General features: G+C 44.7%; 1 long non-coding RNA gene across 13 annotated transcripts in view; it reads left to right on the plus strand.

Annotated features, from left to right (window-relative positions):
* LOC103793569 (uncharacterized) overlaps window positions 1-25,141 on the plus strand; it is a 179,387-nt gene that overhangs the window by 40,119 nt on the left and 114,127 nt on the right. For 11 of the 13 annotated variants that reach the window (XR_013536497.1, XR_013536509.1, XR_013536505.1 and 8 more), the window contains one exon: window positions 19,330-19,425. This is a non-coding gene — a long non-coding RNA (uncharacterized LOC103793569). Of the gene's footprint in view, window positions 1-15,492; window positions 18,779-19,329; window positions 19,426-25,141 lie in introns of those variants that run through there. The other 2 variants (XR_013536507.1, XR_013536510.1) reach the window with 1 other exon arrangement.

Consider the following 25,141-nt stretch of genomic DNA (forward strand, 5'->3'; position numbering starts at 1 on the left):
TGTGAACTTTCTGTAGACCTACCTCCAAGTTCACTGATTTTTTTCTTCAGCTGTGTTGAGTCCATCGATGAGCCTGTCAAAGTTATTTTCATTTATATTATTTTTGATTCCTTGTATTTCTTTTTGATTTCTTTTTTTTTCTTTTTGAGATGGAGTTTCGCTGTTGTTACCCAGACTGGAGTGCAACGGCATGATCTCGGTTCACCGCAACCTCCACCTCCTGGGTTCAAGCAATTCTCCTGCCTCAGCCTCCCGAGTAGCTGGGATTACAGGCACGCGCCACCATGCCCAGCTAATTTTTTGTATTTTTAGTAGAGACGGGGTTTCACCATGTTGACCAGGATGGTCTCGATCTCTTGACCTCATGATCCACCGGCCTCGGCCTCCCAAAGTGCTGGGATTATAGGCGTGAGCCACCGCGCTCAGCCTTCTTTATGATTTCTACAGCTTCCATCTCTCTGCCACCATTCCTATCTGGTCTTTTATGTTATTTACTTTTTCCATTAGTACCTTTACCACATTAGTCCTTGTCTTAATTCCTTTAGCGTTGCTATAATGAAATAGCTGAGGTTGGGTAATTTATAAAGAGGCCTCTTCGGCCCACAGTTCTGCAGGCTGGACAAGAAGCACGGCACCAGTATCTGCTTATGGTGAGGCCTCAGGCTGCTTCCACTCATGGTGGAAGGCAAATAGGAACTGGTCTGTCTGGAGATCACCTGGTGTGGGAGGGAGAGGTGCTAGGCTATTTTTTAAATTTTTCATTTTTGTGGGTACATAGTAGGTATATATATTTATGGGGTACCTGAGATATTTTGATGTAAGCATACAGTGTGTAATAATCACATCAGGGTAAATGGGTTATCCAGTACCTGAAGCATTTATCCCTTGTGTTACAAACAGTTGAATTATACTTTGCAGTTATTTTAAATGTGCTATTTAGTACTGACTATAGTCACACCATTGTGCTACTACATGCTAGATCTTATTCTAACTATATTTTATACCCATCGACTCTCCCCACTTCCCCCAACTCCACTCTCCTTCCAGCCTCTGGTCATCATCCTCCTGTACTCTATCCCCATGAAGTCAATTGTTTGAATTTTTAGCTCCCATAGATGAGAACATGTGAAGTTTGTCTTTCTGTGCATGGCTTATTTCACTTAACATAATGACCTCCAGTTGCATCCACGTTGTTGTAAATGACAGAATCTCATTCCTTTTTATGACTGACTGGTGCTCCCTTGTGTATTTATATAGGAGGTTTTTTTAATCCATTCATCTGTTGATGGACACTTAGGCTGCTTTAGGCCTTGGCTGTGCTAAATAGCGCTGCAGTGACCGTCGGAATACAGACGTCTCTTTGAAAGTCTGATTTCCCTTCTCTAGGTTACATATCTAGTAATGGGATGGCTGGATCATATGGTCGCTCTATTTTTTTGTTTTTGTTTTGAGGGCCAGGGTATTTTTAACAACAAATTCTTGAGAGAACTCACTCAACCCACCCATCATCAAAGAAAGCAGTAATCTGTTCATGAGGGATCCACTTCTATGGCCCAAACCCTTCCCACTTGGATACACCTGCAATGTCCGGGGTCAAGTTTCAGCATGACATTTGGTGGGCACAAACCCTGTCCCAGCTATAGCAGTCACAGTGATTTTAAATTCCTTGTTTGATAATTCTGACATCTCTGTCATATCTGAGCCTTGTTCCGATAATTACTTTGTGCCATCAGACCGTTCCTTCTTGCCTATTGGCATGGCTTTTAATATTTATGGAAATCGCCCGTGTTTTGTAGAGTAGCAGTTCCGGAGATGAATGCCTTTCGTGTGTATTTTGAATATCTGTTGGGCTGTGTTTAATGTCTGATGTATGTACAGTAGCAGAGGCTTCTGCTATTCTAATGGGCTTGCTTTTTTTCCTTTTTTTTGGCTGGTTTGGTGGGATTAAGTGAGGGAGAAAGGCATCCTCTAACTTTGTGATTACATGTCAGTCTTTTAGTGGGCCTGTGACTCAGCGATGTGGCCCTCACACGTGTGTTAGGAGTGGCACTCAAGGTGCTTAGCCTTTGTTCTCTCTGGCCCCTGGTCCCTGTCCCGGCTCCAGCATTCCCAGGCTATTTTCTCTATGCCCTCTCCTCTGTGAACTGTGGCCTTTTTTCCCTTTGGTGTGACAAGAAGGCTGGAGCAGCCTGGATGGGGCAGAGGTTCCTTCCCCCAGCACAAACAAGGTCTGAGAATTGCCATTTGTTTGTGGAAGGACTTGGGAGGCTTCAGGATGGCCAGTCCTCCCACCCCATGTCAGATCACGTTGGGAGCTCTCTTGGATCCTCCTGCCAAAATGTGGTGAGTTCGTAGAGGAAAAGCCTGGAAGAGTGCAGGAGCTCCCTTCTGACCACCGGCCCCATGAGCTCCTCTGCCTGTGGGAAATCATCTGAATTATTATGAAGTGTTCCTACTTGTGTGTGGCATCTGAAGCCTTCTGCTCCAGGTAAGCAGCTCGAGTGCTGAATCTCTTGGGATACGCCACACTCTCCTGATTTTGTAGTGGCGATTTTTCTTGTGACTTCAGCATTTTACATGGTTGAGCAAAAGTTGGAACCCTTGCGTTTTGTGACACCCTGCTGGCTTTCTTCCAACCACTCAGGACATTATTTTCCAACCAGTCTTTCTTTTGCCTTACCTTTCTTGGTGCCATGTGAAGACTGGTGTTCCTCAGGGTTCTGCCTTTGGATCTGGTCAGTGTGAGAAAACATTTTCTTCATGCGACATATTCACCCCCACGACTTAATCCATAACTCACTGCAAAAAAGAAACTCCCAGATTGAGGTCTCTCTGTCCTTCTTTAATTTTAGACAGAGTGTTTTAGAGTCACCTCAACCTCTTACAAACCTTTGGAGCATCCGACCTTCAGCTGCGGTTGAAATGCCATCCTCCCTGTCCTCAGTCCCCTCATGCTTCTTCCTTCAGCACCACCATCTCCCACTCAGGTACCAGCTCTGCCTGCGAGTCACCCTTCCTCTCTGATGCCACAGATCATGTCAGTTGCGTTCCAATCCATCACCACCACTGCTTTCTCCAGTTTCAACCCTCTGTGTGATTTTTTCCTTGTGCCAAAGTAGTAATCCTCTAAAATGCTTTTCTCACTCGTCAATCATGTCTGGATAGGCTCTGCAGTCATTCCACAATTGTACAAATTAGATAGTGCTCTTCCCCCTGTAGTATTCTTCAGGACTTTTTCTGAGACAGAGCCTCGCTTTGTCACCCAGGCTGCAGTGAAGTGGTGTGATCTCGGCTCACTGCAACCTGGTTGCTTTTAAGAAAGCTTCTTTCACAGGGCTCTTCACTATCTGGTCCCACTTTTCTCTTCTGCCCCAAACACAGCCTTGCATGCCTCTTCAACCTGAGTCTCATCAAGCCTCCTGAGCAGGTGGTGTTTGTTCAAGCACTTCACCTGCTCCTTCCTCATCTGGATGGCACCTCTGCCTGGGGTCCTGGCTACCACTAGCAGACGCTCAAGATTCAGCTCTCAGGTGGCCTCTTTGGGAATGGCTGCATCGGTATTGGGTTAGGAGTGCCCCTTCTGCCCGTAAATCACGTGGGTGGTGTTCTCATTTATGCCCTTGGTAACCTTTGAGCATACAGAGGACGGGGCTATGTCTGCTGGGCTCATGGTACGTGCTCAGTGAATATCTGTAGACTGCATAGAAGGATAAACGGGGAAACAGCACCCTAGAAAGCTTGCTTTTTTCCTAACCTACATCCCCAGGAAGCAGCCCTGGAGTGAGGCTGTGATGACACCGTGCCTGGGGCCTGCCACTTGCTCTGCTGGGCACGTGTCCTGATGCCTTGGAGGTGGTCGCAGCTCCCCAGCTTCCTGCACAGCCTGCAGTGCAGCATGGACGAAGACCAGGCAGATCAGTGTGCTTTCCCCACTCTGTGACTGTGATCATCTACTTCATTGCTCTTTGCCACATCTGTGACCCCAGAACGACAGTGGTAACAGATCGCACAGCCTTTCTTTTGATCTGGAAAAGAAGAGGATATATCCACAGAGCATTAATCCTGTCCCTTTAAGTGGGACATCTGAAAAATGTCACCTGAAATGTGGACAAAGGAGAAATACTTTAATCTGCACATGCCATGCTTATGACTTCTCGGAGCCATGTTAACTAAGGTTTACCAGAATGCCAGATTCCATTACGGATAATAACTATGGTCTAAACACTGCAAGAGGGACATGTGCCAGAAAAAATACGAGAGCTTCAGGAGCTGATTACCTTTATATAACAGTGATTATGTAGAAGGTGATACTAGCACACGTGGAGGGAGAAGTGGCTAAGGACAGGCCTCGTGAGGAGCGTGGCCAGCTGCCGCACCAGCCGCACGTACAGGAAAGTGCCATTCATTTGTGTGCAAGATTTTGCTCTATTTCTTGAAAGTAGAGTAGGCTGCAGGCATCGTACAATGTAGTTGCCTTGAAGAATGGCGTAGATACAGGATTTTTATTCGGATTTTATTCCTATCCCTATCCTGGCTAGTTATACAATAGGACAAGTAGGTATTATTATCTCCATTTTACCGGTAACTGAGGCTTGGGGACATTAATGTGTCGGATCTGGTTTCTGAGTCCCCACACTTCCAGGATGCCACAGCTGAGGAGGAGGGAGGGTTTGAGGAGTGTGCTGAGGAGGAGGTGGCCTAGATCCTTCCTTTACGGGGTCGAGAGTGGAGGCACTGTGGATTCCTTACTTAGTGCGTTCGTTCGGATAGCCATGTGTCACTGTGCACTTGCTCGCTGTGTTTTCACATCACATCCTGTTGCATTTTAAAGCATTTTCATAGTATGTGGCTTTACTTAATAATAAAGCATTTATTTATTTTATTTTTTGAGACAGAGTCTCACTGTCACTCAGGCTGGAATACAGTGGGGCCATCTTGCTCACTGCAACCTCCGCCTCCCGGGTTCAAGTGATTCTCCCAGCTCAGCCTCCCCCGCAGCTGGGATTACAGGCGTGAGCCACTGCACCCGGCCAATGCATTCTTACAGAAAAAAAATAAAAGAATGTCCCTGAGGCTCAGTTACCTGTAAAACAGAGACAATAACACCTACCCCTACAGTTGTTGCAGGATTAAATAGGGATATCACTAGCGAAGTTTTTGGAACAGAGCCTGTGCTGCTGATGCACCTAATGCACGTTAACTCTCATCATCATCGTCATCTTTGCTCCTTTTCAACACAAAACAGTCCTGGAGACGTGGGACATGAGACGATCCCGGGTTGGCTCCTCTGTATCGGTCTGCCCTGTGAGCTGAATGTCGTTCGGCATGATGTGGCCTGTCTTTACATGCAGTCTCGGAGTTTCACTTGGGTATCCTGCATTATTACTAAGCTATAGATTGTCCATGAATGCAAACCCACCTAAGGAAAAACTGTGGCTCCTTTCATTTATCCTAGGGCCACCTACCGCTGCACATTGTCTGTTACCCATGACGCTGCCAAATCTTTTTCTTCTTATAGGATTAACATTTAGAAAAAGCTGGCACGCCAGTTTTTGATACCATAGTTTCTAGGACAAGTACATGCGTGGTCCGTGTACCCTTCTGTGGACATTCATTTTAGACATTCTCATGGAAGCAGGAGCTGCCTCAAAGCCTTCCCAGCCTCTGCTGCATGGCACGGTCTGAGGCCAGATGATGACATCAGACAGGATGCATCACTGCTTCATTCTTTGTGGAAGGATGGCCCTGTTCTCTTTTGAACATATTGATTGATTAAGAAACAGAATAAATCCTGTTTTAAAACCTAGTGAAACTATTTCTAGTGGGTTTTGGATATAACCATAGTCCCTTAAGTCCAAGCAGTTCTTCTTAAAAGGCTAATCTTCCTACTGAGGTTGACACTTGTCTATCTTAAGAAATCTAGGGTGTGGTACAGTGGTTCATGCCTGTAATTCCAGCACTTTGGGAGGCCAAGGCAGGTGGATTACAAGGTCAGGAGTTTGAGACCAGCCTTGCCGATATGGTAAAACTCTGTCTCTACTAAAAATACCAAAAAAAAAAAAAAAAATTAGCTGGGCATGGTGGCGCATGCCTGTAATCCCAGCTACTCAGGAGGCTGAGGCAGGAGAATTGCATGAACATGGGAGGCAGAGGTTGCAGTGAGCCAAGATGGTGCCACTGCACTCTAGCCTGGGTGACAGAGAAGACTCCATCTCAAAAAAAAAATTCAAAAAAGAGAAGAAAAGAAAAGAAATCTGATTGACAGTTTCCATGTAAACTCTCCTTGGTATTAATATTACAGAACACAGCATAGAGGGTGCTGGGTAAGGGTATTCCACTTTTCTCTATTTTGATGCATGCTGGCAAGTGTTTTTAGGTGAATCAGAACCAATCAGCCTTTTCAGAGTATCTTTTGATAAGGCTGCAATTCGGAGTGCGCAGGCCTGGTAACGTATGTGGAAGCTCCTGTTAGGAGGGTTGTCAATCAGTCCTGTTACCGGACGGCTTCGATGTTAGGAAGACTGGGTTTTAGTTGAGAGTCTCATCCAATCAGATAGTTACTGCATTTACTGACATTTTAGTGGTTACAGTTGAAGGCTGTTCCCAAAAAATTATATTTATATATATACACACATAAATATATTTGCAACAAAAGCAAGAATAATTGCTGTAGGTTCCCAGAAATACACTTTCTGAATTAACTTTTAAAAATAAAATTACATTAAGGAATTCTGATTGAGTAGCTGAAAAGTCCTGATATAAGCAGAACGTAGCTCTAAATCCAACTTGATTTATAGTTGATAATAGAAACCAATAAATATACTTGGGAAGGAGATGTGCTGAGAGAGCACTTCAGTCTCCTTTTTTTCCTTCCTCAAGGTAGCTCATTTGATGGTGCTGTTTTCAGGACGACATTCTGCCTACAGCCGGGGAACTCAGAGGAGCTAAGATACCCTGGCCTTCGCTTCATCACCTTCTCCCTATTGACAACCTTATCTTCTCCACGGAGGGTAATTACTTCTCAGAAAATGCCTGGTTCCTGGTCTCTGCACGTATACTAATGGAAGAGATGATGACTGTGCTATGCTCACGAAAAATTGGCCAGGGCTTTCGGGTATAAAAATGTAATCCCTTGATTCATCGTGTTGCAGAAAAGCTAAATGCACTATTCCTGGGTGCACACTAGAATCGCCAGGGAATCTTTGAGAAAACGTGCAGACTGCTCCGCACCCCAGACATTCCGATACCGTGAGGGCCCAGGCATACGCATTTTTAGAGTTTCCGGGAGATTCTATTGCAGGGTCGTTGGCTGAGAACTTGGCTAACTGTGAAAAGACGTGAATAACAGTTTCTATGGACACTCTCCTAAGTCCTGTTCTTCGGTCCTATGCAGCTCTTGAGTCTGAGGGTTTTAAATGATGAAGCCTGGATACCACCGTAAGACGATGCCACAAAACTGTAGTCTGTAATTTGTGCTAAGTCTAAACAGCCTTGAGGAGTTATCTTAGAAATAATCTTCTACCAGCACTGCGCTGTGCTGCCATGGTTACCAGTGCTAACGATGAAAGAGTAAATCCTCTGTGTTCTTAGGGACAGGTGACTTTCCGTTAAAATGCCTGGCGTTCTCACTACTTACCTGAAAATAGATGCAACTGTGTAATATTCCGAGATTCAGATAGAATTGCACTTCCCAGGCTACCAAGAAACATCTCAAATTCGGAGATCCATTTCAGAACGTTTGGCAAGTTAAGTACATCCTTGCCAACCCCACTGCAAAATCAATTTTGTGCCTGAAAACAATGCGTTTGGATTAGCACTGGCACTTCTGTTCTCAAATGTCTTTGCATGAGTGTGACTGCTGAGAACGGTTAGCGTTAGGGTCAGAACCTGGCAGGCTACTCAGTGACCGCGTGGCAGGAGGTGGGCTCTGCTCAGAACCTCAGGATGAGCAGCGTGGGCCACCTGACTCTCCCTGGAGAAAGCCGGGATCCACGGCAGGGCGAATCCTCTCATCCACAAGGGGCTCCTGAAGCTCCAGTGAAATCACATGTGTACCATCACGATGAGGGAAATGAAACATACACAGACGAATGTAAAAGTATGGAATTTCCACCACCTTGTAGAATCACTGGGGCCAAAGAGCATAGCTTTGTACCACGCAGGAAACTTTGACTCTCTGACTGAATGAGGTGCTTAACGACTGTGCTGTTCAGGGTGATGAGGCTACTCCATGAAAAAGTATAAGGCAATAAGAAATGGAGTTGAGTGTGGTCTTTTGAAGAGTTAGAGAAAGTTCAAGCTTCTCCTGGTCATCCGGCTTTGAGTGGCCTTGTCTCCCTGCCTCCCCTCCCCCATGTGCCTGGCATACATGAGTAGCTTCTCATGGGCCTGGGTCAGAGTTTTGGTTACACATGTGAGAGAGTTTAGTTCTTTCTGAGAAGTCAACTGCTTTACACATTCATTAATGTCTTCTCTAATGTGACGGAGCTACCCTGACCACAGCGGGAATTGCTAGGCTCACCTCTGAAATTTCCAGTGGAAGTATTATTCTTGCACACGACGAACAGCTATTCAGAATTACTGTATATCAGACACTCCTCTGAATACCGAAAATATTTTGTGACATAGAAGGCAAAAGGTCAGAAAACAAAACCTCATGTGATTACCTAAGAGTCACTTCCTGATTTAACGAACTATAGCATTACAGGTTCTAACCCTGGCTTTGCTTAATCTTTCTTTTCATACACTTCTAGCGCCTTCTATCTTACCCTAAGCTGTCACGGAGAAGGAATAGAAGCATCGCATACCAAGCAGTCTAATCCGTCCTGCATCTTTTGCACTGCTGTTGTGTCTCTACTGAATTTATTTCTAAATTTCGGTTATTATTCATTCTTTTTGTTTTGTTGTTGGTAGGGTCTCTGTTGCCCAGGCTGGAGTGGAGTGACATGATCAGGGCTCACTGAATGTCTAACTCCTGAGTTCAAGCATTCCTCCTGCCTCAGCCCCTTGTAGCTGGAACTACAGGTGCACGCCACTGTGCCTGGCTAATTATTACACATTTTTGTAGAGATGAAGTCTCCCTAGGCCATTCAGGCTGATCTCAAACTCTTGGGTTCAAACAATCCTCCCACCTTGGCCTCCCAAAGTGCTGGGATTATAGGCATGAGCCACTGTGCCCAGCCATATTATCCATTCTTGACCTGCATTTCTGAACTGTATTTTACAATGGAGATAGAACAGATCAGCTATGTCTGTTTCCACATTTGTATTCTCTTGCATTCTCTTCATTCTGACTTGGGAACACAGTAAGACGTGGCGTTGTTTTAGCTGCCTTATAAAAACCACCAAGGCCAGAGTCTCAAACGTCACTACATCACACACATTTGGTTAAGAGAAAACCCATAAAATTGAGTCCGCAAGCCAGATGGGAACCTATAAGAGTCGGTGCTGGCATGAGGAAAACAGAAGCTCATTTAGTCCATTGACCATCAACTATCTGAGTTTCTCTGCACAGTTCTTAGGGGCGACCACCCAGCTTAACTGATTACTTAGTTCTGTACTTTGTCTGTGGTTTGAGGTCACGTAACCAGCCTTCCTGAACAACTGCAGTGAAGGGGAGCTCAGAAAACTCGCAGCCGTCAGAAAGTGGTTTCGTTAGGGTTGTGGTCATATTCCGGTGTTTTCTGATATTCTGATATTGTTTCAGTCTCCTGATAGGACATAGGTGGCAGACTGAGGAAAGCTTTAATGAAACAATAATTTACAATAACATGGGTACAGTGATGGAAAACAGCAAAGAACCGTGAGGAACTTTGCTGGCACTTTTTCCAGGGCCAACCACTAGAAAGAGGGGCCACAAAACATCAGCAGGGAAACTGCTGTTAGAAGAGAAAGATACAAGAAGCTGTGCTCCTGGAGTAGAAAAGCAGTCACTGCCACCCAAGTGGCCTGCCCTGGAGGGGTCCAGTGGCCTGATCCGACTCCCTCCTCACACCACCCACAGACCCAGCACATCCTGGGCACAGACACGTGCTCAAAGTGGAGGGCAGGTCTGGAAGGGCGAAAGCCGATGGCCCAGCAGAGCCCGCCACTTTTCTTTGTCAACATTAAGTATTTCTGCATCTGTATGGAAAACCAAGGTTCTGTCCCAGGGAAATGACTGAGTCCCATCAGCTACAGGATCATAACGGGGAGACGTTGATTCAGTCATACTCACCTGAAAGCTACAGGCCCTGAGTGGTTCAGCCAGCCACCTCATCTGCATGTGGTGCCAGTGGCACGTAGATCCCTAAATGGGTGGTCTCAGTTTAACACCACCATGGCAGCCGGGCACGGTGGCTCATACCTGTAATCTCAGCACTTTGGGAGGCTGAGACAGGTGGATCACGAGATCAGGAGATCGAGGCCATTCTGGCCCACATGGTGAAACCCCGTCTCTACTAAAATACAAAAAAAAATTAGCTGGGCATGGTCATGCATGCCTGTAGTCCCAGCTACTCAGGAGGCTGAGGCAGGAGAATTGCTTGAACCCAGGAGGTGGAGATTACAGTGAGCTGAGATTGGGCCACTGAGCTCCAGCCTGGGTGACAGTGTGAGACTCCAAAAACAGAAAAACAAAACAAAACAAAAATGCTGCCATGACTTTGTTCTCTGCTGGAAGCGTCCTTCCCTTATCAACGGAGCCTCCAAACCTAGCAAAGCCAAGAAAGCAGAGACGAAAGCAATTCCTGACGTGGGTTATTTGTGGCAAAACTGACGTCTTCCCTTATGTCTTTATGTGCTTCATGGGTAGCATTCCGTTTCCCCAAAAACAAGTTGCACCCTGAGGTACACCCAGAAATAGTAAAACCGTCAGAATTTCCTGTCAGTTGCTGATTCTCTAACAAAAATAAATCCAATCTTGACCCCTAATATGACTGAAGATATTTGAAGGTCAGTCATGTCTTTGCAGATATCACGATACGTGAGAAAATTACTTTCTCCTTGATAAACAGGTTTTGTGAACACTCATTGACCTTGGCAGGGTTTCAGGAGCTTTCCCCATTTACATGCCTGCTATGTTTGGACTTGCTGAGTCTTCTGAAACCCTCAACTTTTGCACTTCTTTTTTTTTAAAAGAAGTTAAAAAAACGTTTTTAAAAATGCTTTGTATTTTATTCTTTTTTCCATATGTCCCTGGATACCTCACTAATATGTCAGATCCCTAAACTTTTGTAGGATTTATTTCTCAGCCTGCGATATGCACAGGTCTGACCGAGTCTGCTGCTGCCTCCTACTCTGAAGATCCAATTCGTGTGATGAAATTACTATCATGGATCAGTGTGAGATTCTGTGGATAATTCACAAAATCAGAGCCTCTCAAAACAATATGCCAAAAGAGAATAGGACAGCAAACCTAGCCTGGAGGAAGACACCAAAGGTACATTGCTGCTCTTGTCAAAGGCAAGCTGCATGAAACAATGATCTTCGCTGATAAGATTTAGGTGGGGAAATGCTAGGTCAGTGGCTAAGCAGCAGGTGCCAGGCACTTCACTGGTTTACTGCAGTTAAAATACTGTGTTCTGATCAACATCTCTGCTGAGTAAGTGTTCAGCAATCCCTGACCACCCTCCAAGATCTTTACAGTCTGTTTCCGTAGTCATAAAGGAGACTTACGTCGAATCTACTGAGAAGCACAACACCTTGATTTTTCAAGAACTTTATGGTGGCATTAGTCTCTGAAGTTTCCCCTGGAATGTGATCTTCCTTCATTAATAACTTGGAGAGTGCACAAGCAAGGGTCTTTCCTGCTAAAATCACATTCATTACACACTGGGAAGCTAATGTGAGAACTCTGCATGTCACTAAGCATGACTAGTCCCAGTTACATTCTGGGACTGAAAAACTTACCTCACGGTGTGTCCACAAGCCATAGGAGCCAGTGTGAGTTAAATTCAAGTTAAGACTGTGTTTCACCTCTGTGACCTATGATGGCACCTACTCTTAATGATAGACCACACTGACTTTCTGGGGACCTGGGAGTGAGCATGTGAATATTTTCCTTTCCAGTGCATAGTTACTCTGGCAGACAGAAACAAGTCTTTCTGGGGAAGGTACAGATTCGCAGCGCATGTCTGTAGCCTCAGCCAGGGTTCTCCTTCAAAACAAACAAGCATCTCCTTCAACCAGAGAACTTCAGTTATGTGCACTGGCCTTGGGCTTAGGAACTGGGAAAAAATAATCTAAAAATGCCTACGGAGCAACTGATGTCACATTTCTTCCTAGTAGACTTTAGCGTATTTCTACTTAGAAAGATTCCAATCAAAGATGCTTTAATTCTTAAGGAATTTATGATCAACTAACCACACCACAGGCATGTAGGTCAAAACAGAGAGAATACATAAGTCCTACAACCCACACCTCCATGACAAGAGTTGGACAGGAACCACCCTGGGGTCTAACTCGGAGAGCAGCAGACTCTGTGGGAAGCAGCACAAAGGGCAGCACCCCGTGCGGTGGTGAGACAAGCCAGGCATCTTTGAATGAGCTGAATCTGAGCCTTCGTATGCACTGCGGTAACCCTGGCAACGATAAACTAACCCAGCCCAGCCTGTGAGTTCACTAATGCAAAATCGGCCCTATACATGGGCTTAAGGGAAGGAGCGCCATGCTTGTCTCAAAGCCTGAAAACTATTTACTCAATATCTAATTTTTTTTTTTTAATTGAGACGGAGTTTTGCTCTTGTTACCCAGGCTGGAGTACAATGGCGCGATCTCGGCTCACTGCAACCTCCGCCTCCTGGGTTCAGGCAATTCTCCTGCCTCAGCCTCCTGAGTAGCTGGGATTACAGGCACGTGCCACCATGCCCAGCTAATTTTTTGTATTTTTAGTAGAGATGGGGTTTCACCATGTTGACCAGGATGGTCTCGATCTCTTGACCTCGTGATCCACCCGCCTCGGCCTCCCAAAGTGCTGGGATTACAGGCCTGAGCCACTTTTTATGTGGTATGTCTGACTTTCAACAGAAAAATTGTAGAACAAACAAAAAGGCAAGAAAAAGCATAGTTTGAAGAGACAAAGCAACCAGAACCAAACCCAGGTATGCATGAATGTGGGAACTATCATACGGGGAAGTCTCAACACCACACGCAGTTGAGGACGTGAAGAATGGTGTCCGCACGTTCTTCATTACACTCAGCACAGCCGAACGAAGAATCGGGGAGCTTAGAAACAGTACGAAGTAAAATAAAAACGGCTGAACATGAAAGGCAAGAAGGAAAGAAAAAGAATAAAGGGAAAGAGAAAACTCCACAAAGCAAAAAAGCTGTGTGAGTTAATACATAAGGATTTGGAAAAGCCAGAAATAAACAAAAGAGACATCAGAGAAGAAATAACTGAAAAAATCATGGTTGAGAATTTTCCAAAATCATGCTTGCCAGATAAAAATGGGGTAATAACATAATTAAAATGCTCAAACATTAAAAAAAAAAAACCTGTCAACTCAGAAATATAGGTATGTTCTGGTATCATCCTTTAAGAATGAAACACTATGAAATGACTTAACAACAGAATTTAAGTTACATAAGGCTAAAAACTGGTAGATTTGAAAACAGGAATAGACAAATCTGTAATTATACTTGGAGACTTCAATGCTCCTTTTCCAGTACCTGCTATGACCGTACCAGCAGACAGAAAATAGTAATGTCAGATGACCAGAAAGATTAATAACCCACCTAACTGAATGGATGCATAAGGCAACCCCAATAACAGCAGGAGAAACATGAAACATTCACTAAGATACACCGTATTTCATATCAGTACAAAAACAATTAAAAGCATATTTTAAAAAGTTAAATCTGAAAGAATAAAAATCATAAAAAGACTGCGTATCATGTAAAATAAAAAGCAATAACAGAAGATATCTAAAAAATTCTAAAATATTTGGAAATGTAACAACCCTTATCATTAACTCATTGGTCAAAATTGGTCAGTGAGGAATCCTCCTTGGTCAAAGTTCAGGAGGAATTTTGAACTATTTTGAAGTAGAAGAGAATTAAGAGAAAAACCTTCAACGAAATATTAGCAAGTTGGACTCAACAATGTGTAAAACAAATTACAGGTCACGACCAAGTGGCATTTATTCCAGGATATGATATGCCTGTACCAAGGGGTGCAGAAGGTGCATTTAGGGAAATCCAACACCCGTTAGTGCCAAGAACTCACAACGAAGTAGAAATGCTAAGGAACGCTCTCAAATCCATAAAATACATCTAAAAAATTCTACAGTTACATCATACTTAATGGTGAGCATACATAGCTGCCTTGGTATTAAGCCAGAAAGAAAGAAGGAGGGTCTCCTCTCACCACGCCTATTCACCTGCAAGTCCTAGTTAATGCACCAAGGCAAAAAAAGAAAATGGAAGGTACGTATATGTAAAGGAAGAAAGAAAACTTTGTTCTCAGGTAACACGGTTGTCTTTGTAGAAAAATCTCAAAAAACCAACAGTAACAAACTCCTGAAACTACGTGATTAAAGCAAGATTGCGAGCTGTAAGCTTAATATGTGAAGTCAGCTGCTTTCTCATACGCCAGCCAGGAACAATTGAAATTTGAAATTAAATTTACATTGACACTCAAATACAAGTATAAGTCTAACAAAAAAGTACCAGATTTATCAAAATATGTGCAAAATCTATATAAGGAAAACTATAAAACTGTGATGAAACAAATCAAAGAGGATTTAAATATACAGAATGATCTTCCATGTATCTGGAATATTATCAAGATGTCAGTTTCCTCCAACTAAATATAGAGATTCAATGCATGCCCAGTAACATTTCCAGCAAGTTATTTTGTGGATATCAACATACTAATTCTAAAGTTTTATGTAAAAGCAAAAGACCAGAATAGCCAACACAATATTGAAAAAGAAAATTCAGCGGACTGACACCACCTGACTTAAAGACTGTAAAGCCACAGTAATCAAGACAGTGAAAGAATGGAGAGATTATGAAACAGAACAGAGAGCCCGAAAAAGGTCTGCATAAATATAGACAACTGATATTCTTTGACAAAGGAGCAAAAAAGCATCTCAATAGAGAAAGGATGGTCTTCTCAACAAACGGGGCTAGAAGAAATAGAAATCCACAAACAGCAGCAACAACCACAAAATCTAGACATAGACCTCACAGTTTCCTCTAAAATTAACCTAAGAGAGATCAGAGACCTAAATGTAAAACACAAAACAATGAAACCTGTAGAAGACAGCATAAGAGAAGATCGAAGTGACCTTGAATTGGGTGATGACTTCTTAGATACAATGCCAAGAGGGCAATCCCTGAAAGAAAAATTTGATGAGTTGGACCTTATTAAAATTAAAAACTTTTGCTCAGCAAAAGACACTGTTAAGGAAATAAAATGAGAAGCCACAGACTTGGAGAAAATATTTGCAGATCTGATAAAGGACTTGCATCCAGAATGTACAAAGAACTGTTAAAACTCAACAATAGAAAAAAACAGGCAAAAGATGTGAACCGCGCACCACATCAGATGACAAGATGGCAAATCAGCATATGAAAAGCTTCTTAACATCACATGTTGTTAGAAAATTGTAAATTAAAGCAACAATGAGCTATTCCTGTATATCTATTAAAATGGTTAAAAGCCAAACATTGACAACATCAAATGCTGGCAAGGATAAGGGGCAGCAGGCATTTTCATTCTCTGTTGTTGGTAATACAAATGGTCACTTCCCACACAGCCAGCTGGGAAGAGATTTTGGCCATTTCTTGCACAATTAAACATATGCTTACATATGACCCAACTTTATACCCCTCGGTCTTTACCGAAATGAGTTGAAAACTTCTGTCTGTACAAAAACCTGCACGCAAGTATTTTAGCAGTTCTGTTCATAATTACCAAAATGGAAAGCAACCAAGACATCCTTCAGTAGGTTCACGGATGAAGGATAAACTGTGCTGCACCCATATAATGAATTACTGCTTAGTGATAAAGAGTAGATGAGCCATCGTGCTGCAAACATACATAAAGAAAACTCAAATGCATAGTGCTCAGTAAAAGAGGCCAATTTGAAAAGACTTCGTACTGCATGATTCCAACTACCTGATATTCTGGAAAAGGCAGAACTGTGGACGCAGGGAACAGCCGAGTCAGGAGGGATGAATAGGTAGAGCACAGAAATGTTTAGGGCAGTACAATTATCTTATAGGATGCAGTATTGGTGAATACAAATCATGCTAAGTTTGTCAAAACCCAAAGAATGTACAATACAAAGAATAAACCCTCATGTAAATGATGAACTTTAGTTAATAATAATGTATGTATTGGCTTATCAACTGTAACCGAAGTCTCACACTAATCCAAGATGCTAATACTAGGGTAAACCGTGTGTGTGTGTCTGGGGGAGAAAAGTAGGTATAGATAGAACTCTGTGCTGTATGCTCATTTTTTCTGTAAGCCCAAAATTGCTCTTATTTATTTATTTATTTATTTTGAGACAGTCTTGCTCTGTCGTCCAGGCTGGAGTGTTGTGGTGCGATCTTGGCTCATTGCAACCTTTGCCTCCCGGGTTCAAGCAGTTCTCCTGTCTCGGCCTCCTAAGTAGCTGTGACTATAGGCACCTGCCACCATGCCTGGCTAATTCTTGTATTTTTAGTAGAAACAGGGTTTCACCTTGTTGGCCAGGCTGGTCTCAAAGTCCTGATCTCAGGTGATCCACCCTCCCAAAGTGCTGGGATTAGAGGCGTGAGCCACTGCACTCAGCCTTAACTCTTAAAATAAGTGCTGCCTTCTAGGTTCAAGAGGAAGCGGACATGTTCCCTCCTCCCTGCGGTGCTCCTAAGAAGCAGCAGCTAGTTTCTAATGAAGCACCACCTCCGTGTTTTGAAGGATGCGTGTCTTTTTTGAGAGGAGTAGCTGGCCTCAACTTCTCTGAAGAAGAGTTTGAAAGCCATTGCCCATTAAGGAAGGCATCAGGAGCCCGGGCAAGTACTTCTGGACGGCCCCTGACTCAACACGACACTGACGTTGAAGAGTAGAACAAACAGGAAGGGACCGGGAACAAGTGTGTGCCTTGGAAGGCATGCAGGGGCAGGGCTCATTGTGCAGCCAGGACGTCAGGACAATGGCGGTGAGAGTGCTGTCTGCCTCCTTGGCCTGGCCAGGACGAGCTCTGGAGTCAGGATCTCCCTCTCTCCACACTCCCACCCCACCAGTGGCTGTCAGGCTGGTCATTTTGCTCGTCCCACTCCACAGATAGCCGTGGGCTTCGTGGCCTAGCATGGCAATGCCACCACAGAAAGGCCTGCTCCTGCCTAGGAGACATGCCACTAAACAATGACCTTCCATAATCTCACGTGTGTGATGCTGGGGTGTAGTAAAGCCAAGTCTGCCCTTCACACAGGGGAGTGAAGTCAGCGGTACGCTGAAGTCAGGGCTGCCGAGGGGATTATCCACGGGATTATTATTGGGGAAGGGGCTGGCCGGTTGACATCCAGATTTGCTGAGCTCATGCTTGGAGTGAGAATTTTTTTTTTTAAAGATTGGGAAATAGAAGAGAAAATCTGGAAAGAGAAAGCACCATGGATTTCCTTTTTCTATCTTCACCAATAAACAGTTGAGAGAAGGGCAATTTTTTAGCGTCTATTAAAACTTTAAGAAGGATAGCATTCACAAGATGTAAGGACCCTGGCCCAGGGAACTTGGCTTCCTTCACTGCTGCTTCTGACTGTGGTCTCCAGAATCCAGACCAGTATATTCAGAACATCTCTCTTCAGAACGTTTGTGGAATAGAGTTAGACTCAGCAATTCCACTTCCCAGGGTTTGCTTGCCATTTCCACCTTTGCTGTGGCATCGAGGGACCCCACGATTCCAGTGTGTTACAGCACTAACTGCCTCTTTCTCAGCCATTCCATGTGGGGGGCTCAGGTCGGCTCTGGTCAGCCTTGGGTGTGTTCCTGCTCTGGGACCCAAGCTGGAGGAAGCAGCTCTAATCTCAGATAGGAGATAGCTATGGTAAGGTAGATCTCTGTGGCATGGACAAATCCCCCAAATATCCTATTGGGTGGAAAAAACACATTGCCAAATAATATGTTTAATAAAAGAAAAAGTAGAACGCACTGCCTTTGGCGGGCCCACGTATGTCTATCTGTGCCTCTATGAAGTGTGGCAAAATATTACCAACCTGATGGCAGGTGCCAGCCAGGAAGAGGAAGGGCTTCAGTAAAGGCCGGGCTGGAGCTCCTGTTCTTCCAATGTGAGGTAGTTAGTGTGAACTGTTCCACCCAAGAAGAGAAGGAAAATGAAAATCTGACACAGTTGCCAGCTTCTCGGATGCTCTTTCTTCATCTGGTGAGGCAGAAAGGGCAGTTTGTAAAGTACCAGCTGGCTTTGCTTATCAAACGCAACTCCCGTGCTAACCAGTTCCTTTTAAGAGTGACCCTGAAACCAAGAGCTAAATGTGGTTTAATGACATTTTAAGATTTCTGGCAACGGTTTCTTTTGCGTAGGAAGAAACTCCAAGGAGCCAGGCCTTGATTTGACCCCGAGAGGTTGTGTGCGTGACACACGTCACTCCACGTTGCTTGCGCACCCTAATGGGGTTTCTCACCCACGGAGTTCCCAGACGAAGTAATCTGCTCTCATTCTGGTCACTTGGATTATGAGGAAAAAGAGCACATAACTCCTTCCATCCTGAGTGAAGTCTGCCTGAACCTGACAGGTGTCCGAGCCTTTCATTCTCTCCTCAAGCAAGGCTTAATGGAGACTTCGTTCCCGGGGTAATCCCCATTCCTGTGTGCTCTGTTACCCTAGGCTCTGTCAGCGTTGACTGTAGATACATAAATGCGGTCTAAGTGTCCGTTTTTCCACGGACTTACCAGCTCGGGTTTCATCTTGCCGTTTTACTCCAATATTAGTCCCTAATTAAATAACAACAGCAACAAAAATCTTCCACCGCCTTCGCTCTGAATCACAAACTGGGAAAAAGGAGTTTTCCTTGTTCTTCGGATTCATCAGCAGCGGGATATTGCTCTCCTAGAAACGTCTCAGGGTGTCTGGGCTTTGGAATCACACAGACCCAGCTCTCCGTTGGTGGTTCATCCGCTTCCTCACGGGGCAGAAAATCACTTGCCTTTTGGGAGCCTGAGTTTCTCTCCTGTGGAGTGGAGGTGGTGACCCAGGCAGGGCAGTCTGATCACATAACTGGATAAGGTGGAGGGTGGAGTAAGATAGTGGGTGGGTGAAAAGTGCTAGAGCTGCCCTCTGGAATATAAGGCATGTTGTATGAATGTTCGTTCCTGAAACTCTGTCTGACTCTGACTGTCTACAGGAAGATGAGAAATGACTGCTGCTGTGGACTGCATCGCCGTGGATGGAGCTGTTCCTTCTGAGCTGCGTCAGTGCATGCAGGGGCACACCCCCAAGAGTGAGTACAGTGATGGTGCTCCATGTGGAGGGTCAGCCCCACACTGTTCCACACACTGATGGCCTCACTCTGGCCACCGTGGACCTCAGAGCAACTGCTCACCCCTGCTACTGAGTTGTGAGTGTTGGTCAGTCCCTGGACTGCTGGCTGCAGATGGGAAGGAATATTGGACATGCTTCCCCCTCCACAAGGGGAGTTCTATTTCCTGTTTTCCCCTTAGCATCCTGTGAACCTAGCTAGCCATTTTACCTTTCAGGGTCTCAATTTTCTCATCTGAAAAATTAGGACAGTAAATTAGATCATCCCTGAGATTCCCTCCAGGACACAGACGAAGCATGACCCTGAGGTTCTAATCTGGTGATTAGATTAGAATCGATCTGCTGTCAGGTACAGGGGAGCTGGACCGACACTCACCCATGGTGGACTCAGGCTTCCTGAGACTGTTCCTTTCTGAGATCTCACTCTGGGGAAGTCATGCTGCTTTACTGATCCCCAGGCACTGTCTGCAGACACTTCTTTACTGCGTTTAAAAAAATGTGATAGGCTGGGTGCTGTGGCTGACGCCTGTAATCCCAGCACTTCAGGAGGCTGAGGCGGGCGGATCACGAGGTCAGGAGATCGAGACCATCCTGGCCAACATGGTGAAACCCCCATCTCTACTAAAAAATACAAAGGTTAGCTGGGCGTGGTGGTGCGCACCTGTAGTACCAGCTACTTGGGAGGCTGAGGCAGGAGAATCACTCCAACCTGGGAGGTGGAGGTTGCAGCGGGCCAAGATCCTGCCACTGCACTCCAGCCTGGGGACAGAGCAAGACTCCGTCTCAAAAAAATATGTGATGAGTTCGGGATGGGTTATCCCACGAATGAGGTCTGCCCTGTTAGGCATACCCTGTGAGATAAACCAGCAAGGAATGGCAGATCCCCTAGTGAATGAGCAACGCGTTTAGCTAGCTCCAGACAGAGCAGTGGCGTTAAATGACCTCCTTGTCTACGATCAAACAGAAAAGAGAGCACCAATGTTTAACCATCCACAGTGAACTAGGTGCCGTATCAAAGCTTCATAACCCTGTTGATGTCAGTGGAGTTAAAAAAAGAAAACCAAACGGGGGTCTCATGTATTTTGAAGTCCAGTAGGCTTATGTCCAAGGTTATTGGCTGTGTCAGTTTGGATAAACGATTCAGTTTCCTGGGACTCCGATTTCTCATCAGGAAGGGAAGAACAACTCCACCTGCCTTACAAAGGTTTGTGTGGATCAGAACTACCATCTGTAAAACACAGCACACGATGGAATGCCACGGGTTCCAGAATATGTAACACCATATGTTCACACCTCTGCCCTCCACTCCCCACATGATACCCGGCAAGAGGCTTGATTTCTCCAAGTCCATTTCCTCATGTTTGTTTGAGAAATTCACGTCTCAGGGCTGATGTGAAGTGCACTCGGCAGCGTCCTGGGAACGCGTGCTCCCCCGTGTTACACATTCGCTTCTCCCCTACACATTTCATCAGGTGTGATCGTGTTCCATCAGTGGGATCTATGTCAGCTCACTCATATTCTCCAGATAATTTTTGTTCAGTTCAGTTTTTGAAATGGATAAAAGCTAGAAACACATTCTGTGATTTTCTGAGGTGGTGTTAGGAGTTTCAAATGCCCTTTCCTACCTTGCTGACATTTCCTGCTCAATAGGAGAAATGCTGCACATCTTTCTATAGGCTGAAAACCGACAGACTTACATTTGCTGATGATTTTACCCAGCAGTCCGCAGTGGGTCTCATTTGCCACACACAGGGCTGGGTTTCAGAGGGAACGACGCAAAGCGAGGTGTACTGACAATCTGAATAGAAAGTTGCCTTTCAAAGTTGATTTTGAGGTGGAAAGACTCTTTAAAGAACAGGTGGGATTTTTTTTCCTCATATTTCTGAGTTTTTCCTCTTGAGAGTAAAAGGCAGGCAGCTTCTAAGCGGCTTTTCTTTCCATTTTCAGTGCTATTTTTACCCTATTTTTCTAGTCTCCAGCCCTGTCGTCTCTTCCCCCGTCTTCTTCTGGCTTTTTGGACTGCACATCGTTCCACGTCTGCATTTGGAACGCGTCCTCAGGAGGCTCTGATTGTCACAATGGTCACAGCTGCTTTTCCAACCCAGGCTCTGCTTTTCACCTTTGACTCTGCCTCAGACTTAACTGTTCACCTGCGTCTATTGACTCTTTCATTGAATACATTTCAATTAAAATAGCTGGTTCTCTTTAACTGAATACTTTTCATTTTGAAATACTGTTTTCTACTTCTCTTCTGTGGATGAGAAAAGCCAAATGCTAAGGTTGGAGTGAGAGGGTGAGGATCTCATGTCTTGGCTCCTATGAGATGCTTCCTGAGGGGTCTACTTAAGAACAAGGTTGTGGCCGGGCGCGGTGGCTCATGCCTGTAATCCCAGCACTTTGGGAGGCCAAGGCGGGTGCATCAGAGGTCGAGAGATCAAGACCATCCTGGTCAACATGGTGAAACCCCGTTTCTACTGAAAATACAAAAAATTAGCTGGGCATGGTGGCGCATGCCTGTAATCCCAGCTACCTGGAAGGCTGAGGCAGGAGAATTGCCTGAACCCAGGAGGCGGAGGTTGCAGTGAGCCGAGATCGCGCCATTGCACTCCAGCCTGGGTAACAAGAGCGAAACTCCGTCTCAAAAAAAAAAAAAAAAAAAGAAGAGGAAGAAGAACAAGGTGCCTAGAGCTGGTGGGGAGAGGAGGGCAGGAAGATGATATCTTACGTGCTGGGCCTATTACCAGGAGTTTTGGTTCATCTTTCTTCAGTAGCTTCTCTTTTGATGCTCTCGCCTGTTGATGAGTAGTTACGTGCTGAGGAAAGAATGATGTCTTAGCCCGTGTTCCCTAGGACGCAAAGGCAGCGGCAAAAGCTACAGATGACGATTTAGAAAGAGCGATCCCGGAGAGTGTGAGTGAGGCCAAATGAAGCCACGCAGACGAGGTGGGAGCTTGATCCGACCACCGACCCCGGCGTGATCAGTACCCGACCCCTCCGCCTCGTGTGCACGTCGCCTGAGACTGCGGCGTCCGTGTCTCAGGACGGCTCCAACAGTGGATAGAAGGAAGAGGAATGTGGCCACTGACCCCCATCTCCCGTCTGTCGCAGGATCTCCCAGGAGCTTTCCTGCTCCTGCCTTGCCAGCTTGCACAGAGGTGGGCACACAGCGTGGCCTGTGGCAGCTTATGCTTCAGCATCGACTGGAAAACCCCCAACAGGGGAGATAAAAAGACTAGCATGGATGCAGGGCAGGGTGCCATTGGGTTGCGTCCACGTAAAGTTGATCACCGCTGAGACAATTGGGCCGGAGCCGTGGGGAGGAGAGCTGGAGGCGGAGGGCTGAGAAGATGCACAGTGGCATGGCTGAGTAGGTGGCAAGGTCTGGGCAGTTTTTGAGGGAGACTATAAATCACAGAGAGGAACAGTTTCTTCAAAACCAACACAACTAAAACAGGACTCAGTATACTGGCAACCAAAGATGAGCAGCGCCTCCCTGACAGACAGAGCGGCTGTAAAGGTCATGATCACGTGCCTTACACTGATTCACATCGTAGTGCCTGAAAATGGAGCAGAACGTCAGGCTAACAGTGGATGTTCCACCTGATGACCTCATAGGCTGAGGATGACGAGGCAGAACTACAAAACATAAGCCCTTGGCGGGCAGAGACTTCCTGTTCTCTTCTGTGCGTGACAGTATCCTCAGCCTGCTGTACAGGAGGCTCTTAGTACATGTTTTTTCAATGACTAAATAACTAAAATGAACAAATAATGCATATTAATGCATATAATAGAATGCTGGCTCCTTCAGGCATTTCCGTAGAAAGACCTTGGACTGTGCTTGCTGGGTCAGAAGAAATGAAAACTTGCTGATCAGAAAGAAGCTAACAGAGCACCAGGAGACCTGGAAAGTGGCACACCCCCACCTTAGCTAGTTGGGGAAGCATGATTCCTAAATTCAGGGGTGTAGGAGTAATCTCCTGAGGGGCCTGCGGAGCACTTTTCATTCATGGTTATACAAACATTTTCAACCAAATGGACCCAACTAGTATTTATAGGATGCTCCACCCACTGACTGCAGGAAACCAAACCCTGAGAAAGCAGAAGAAAAGACACCACACAAAATACATCTCAGACTGTAAGAGAATCAATCTAGAAGAGATCTGAAAACTTCTCCTCAAATATTTAAATAACACACTTCTGAATAACTCGAAGGTCAAAGAAGTCTGAAGGGAAATGCTAGAAAGAATGAAGTCAAGGGAAATGAAAGACAACACGTCAACACTGAGAGATACCAGAAACGTCGCTTGGGGGAAACGGACCGTGCTGCGTGGCTATAATAGGAAATAACACAGTTCTGAAACTCGTTTTCTAAATATCAATCTTAAGACACTAGAAAGAGAAGAAAGCAAAAGAAAACTCAAAGCAAGCAGAAGGAAGTAAACTATAAACAGGAGAGCAGACGCCAGAGACGGAGAAAACAGAAAATGCAGAAAACTGATGAGACGAAAAGCTGGTTCCTTGAAAAGATTTTTACCTACTGATAAACCTCTAGATAGACAGATAGAGGGGAAAAAAGAAAACACAGATTACCAGTGTCAGGCATGATAAAAAGGGACATCAATGCTGACCCTACAACATTATTAAGAGATCATGAGTAATATTACTAATAACCCTATGTCCATAAATTCAACAAAACAGATAAAATGGACTAATTCCTTAAGAGACAAAAATCTATCAAAATTTAGTAAAAAAGACTATATGAAAAGTGTGCTGTCTCTATTTTCTTAAAATTGAATTTTCAGTTAAAAATGCTTCCTTCCCAAGTTGGGCAGCAAACCACACTGCCATGTGTGAACCTACACAACCATCTTACATGTTCTTCACATGTACCCCAAAACCGAAGATGCATTTAAAAAATGCTTCCTTCCCCTCCATAAAAAAAGAAAAGGAAAACTGCAGGTTTATATTGTTTTGCTAGTAGATTCTTCCAAACATTTCAGAAAGAAATTATATGAATTCCACGTAATATTTTCCCAGAAAGTAGAAAACATTTCCCAGCCTGTCCTAAAAAGGCTAGTTTTATGGTAGTTCCAAAACCAGACAGGGAAAATCACAAGAAGGAAAAACTAAAGACCAGTATCTCTCACAAGCATACATGCAAAAATTTTCAACAGAAAGGCAGCAAATCAAATATAGAAATACATTAAGATGATAATATGTCACTAATAATTACAGCTCGTGCCAAAATGTAAGACTGGTTCAGTATTTTAAATTCAATCAGTATGATTACTGTTAACCAAATAATTAGAAAAAAGCATATGATCATCCTTAATTGATGGGGAAAAAGGATTCAGAAATTCAGTATCCATTTGTGGTCAAACCTACAAACAAAATTAAACAAAACTTCCTAAACTTAATACTGCTCATCCACCAGAAAACCTTCACCTGGCATCATACCTAGCACTAAAGGAGACGCTATTCCCCGCTCCTCAGAATCAGGAGCAATGTTGTCCTGAAGGTGCAGTGAAGGAAGAAAGAAGGAAAATAGCCCTAGTCACAGGCAGCGGGACTGTACGTGGAAGAGTCGCGCGAATCTACGCAAAAGCTACTGGAACTGATAAGTGAGTTTAGCAGGTTTACAGGATAGAAGGTGAATGCACGAGTCATTTGTATGCCTA

This window comes from Callithrix jacchus, chromosome 6, assembly GCF_049354715.1.
Source record: "Callithrix jacchus isolate 240 chromosome 6, calJac240_pri, whole genome shotgun sequence".
NCBI lineage: Eukaryota > Metazoa > Chordata > Mammalia > Primates > Cebidae > Callithrix > Callithrix jacchus.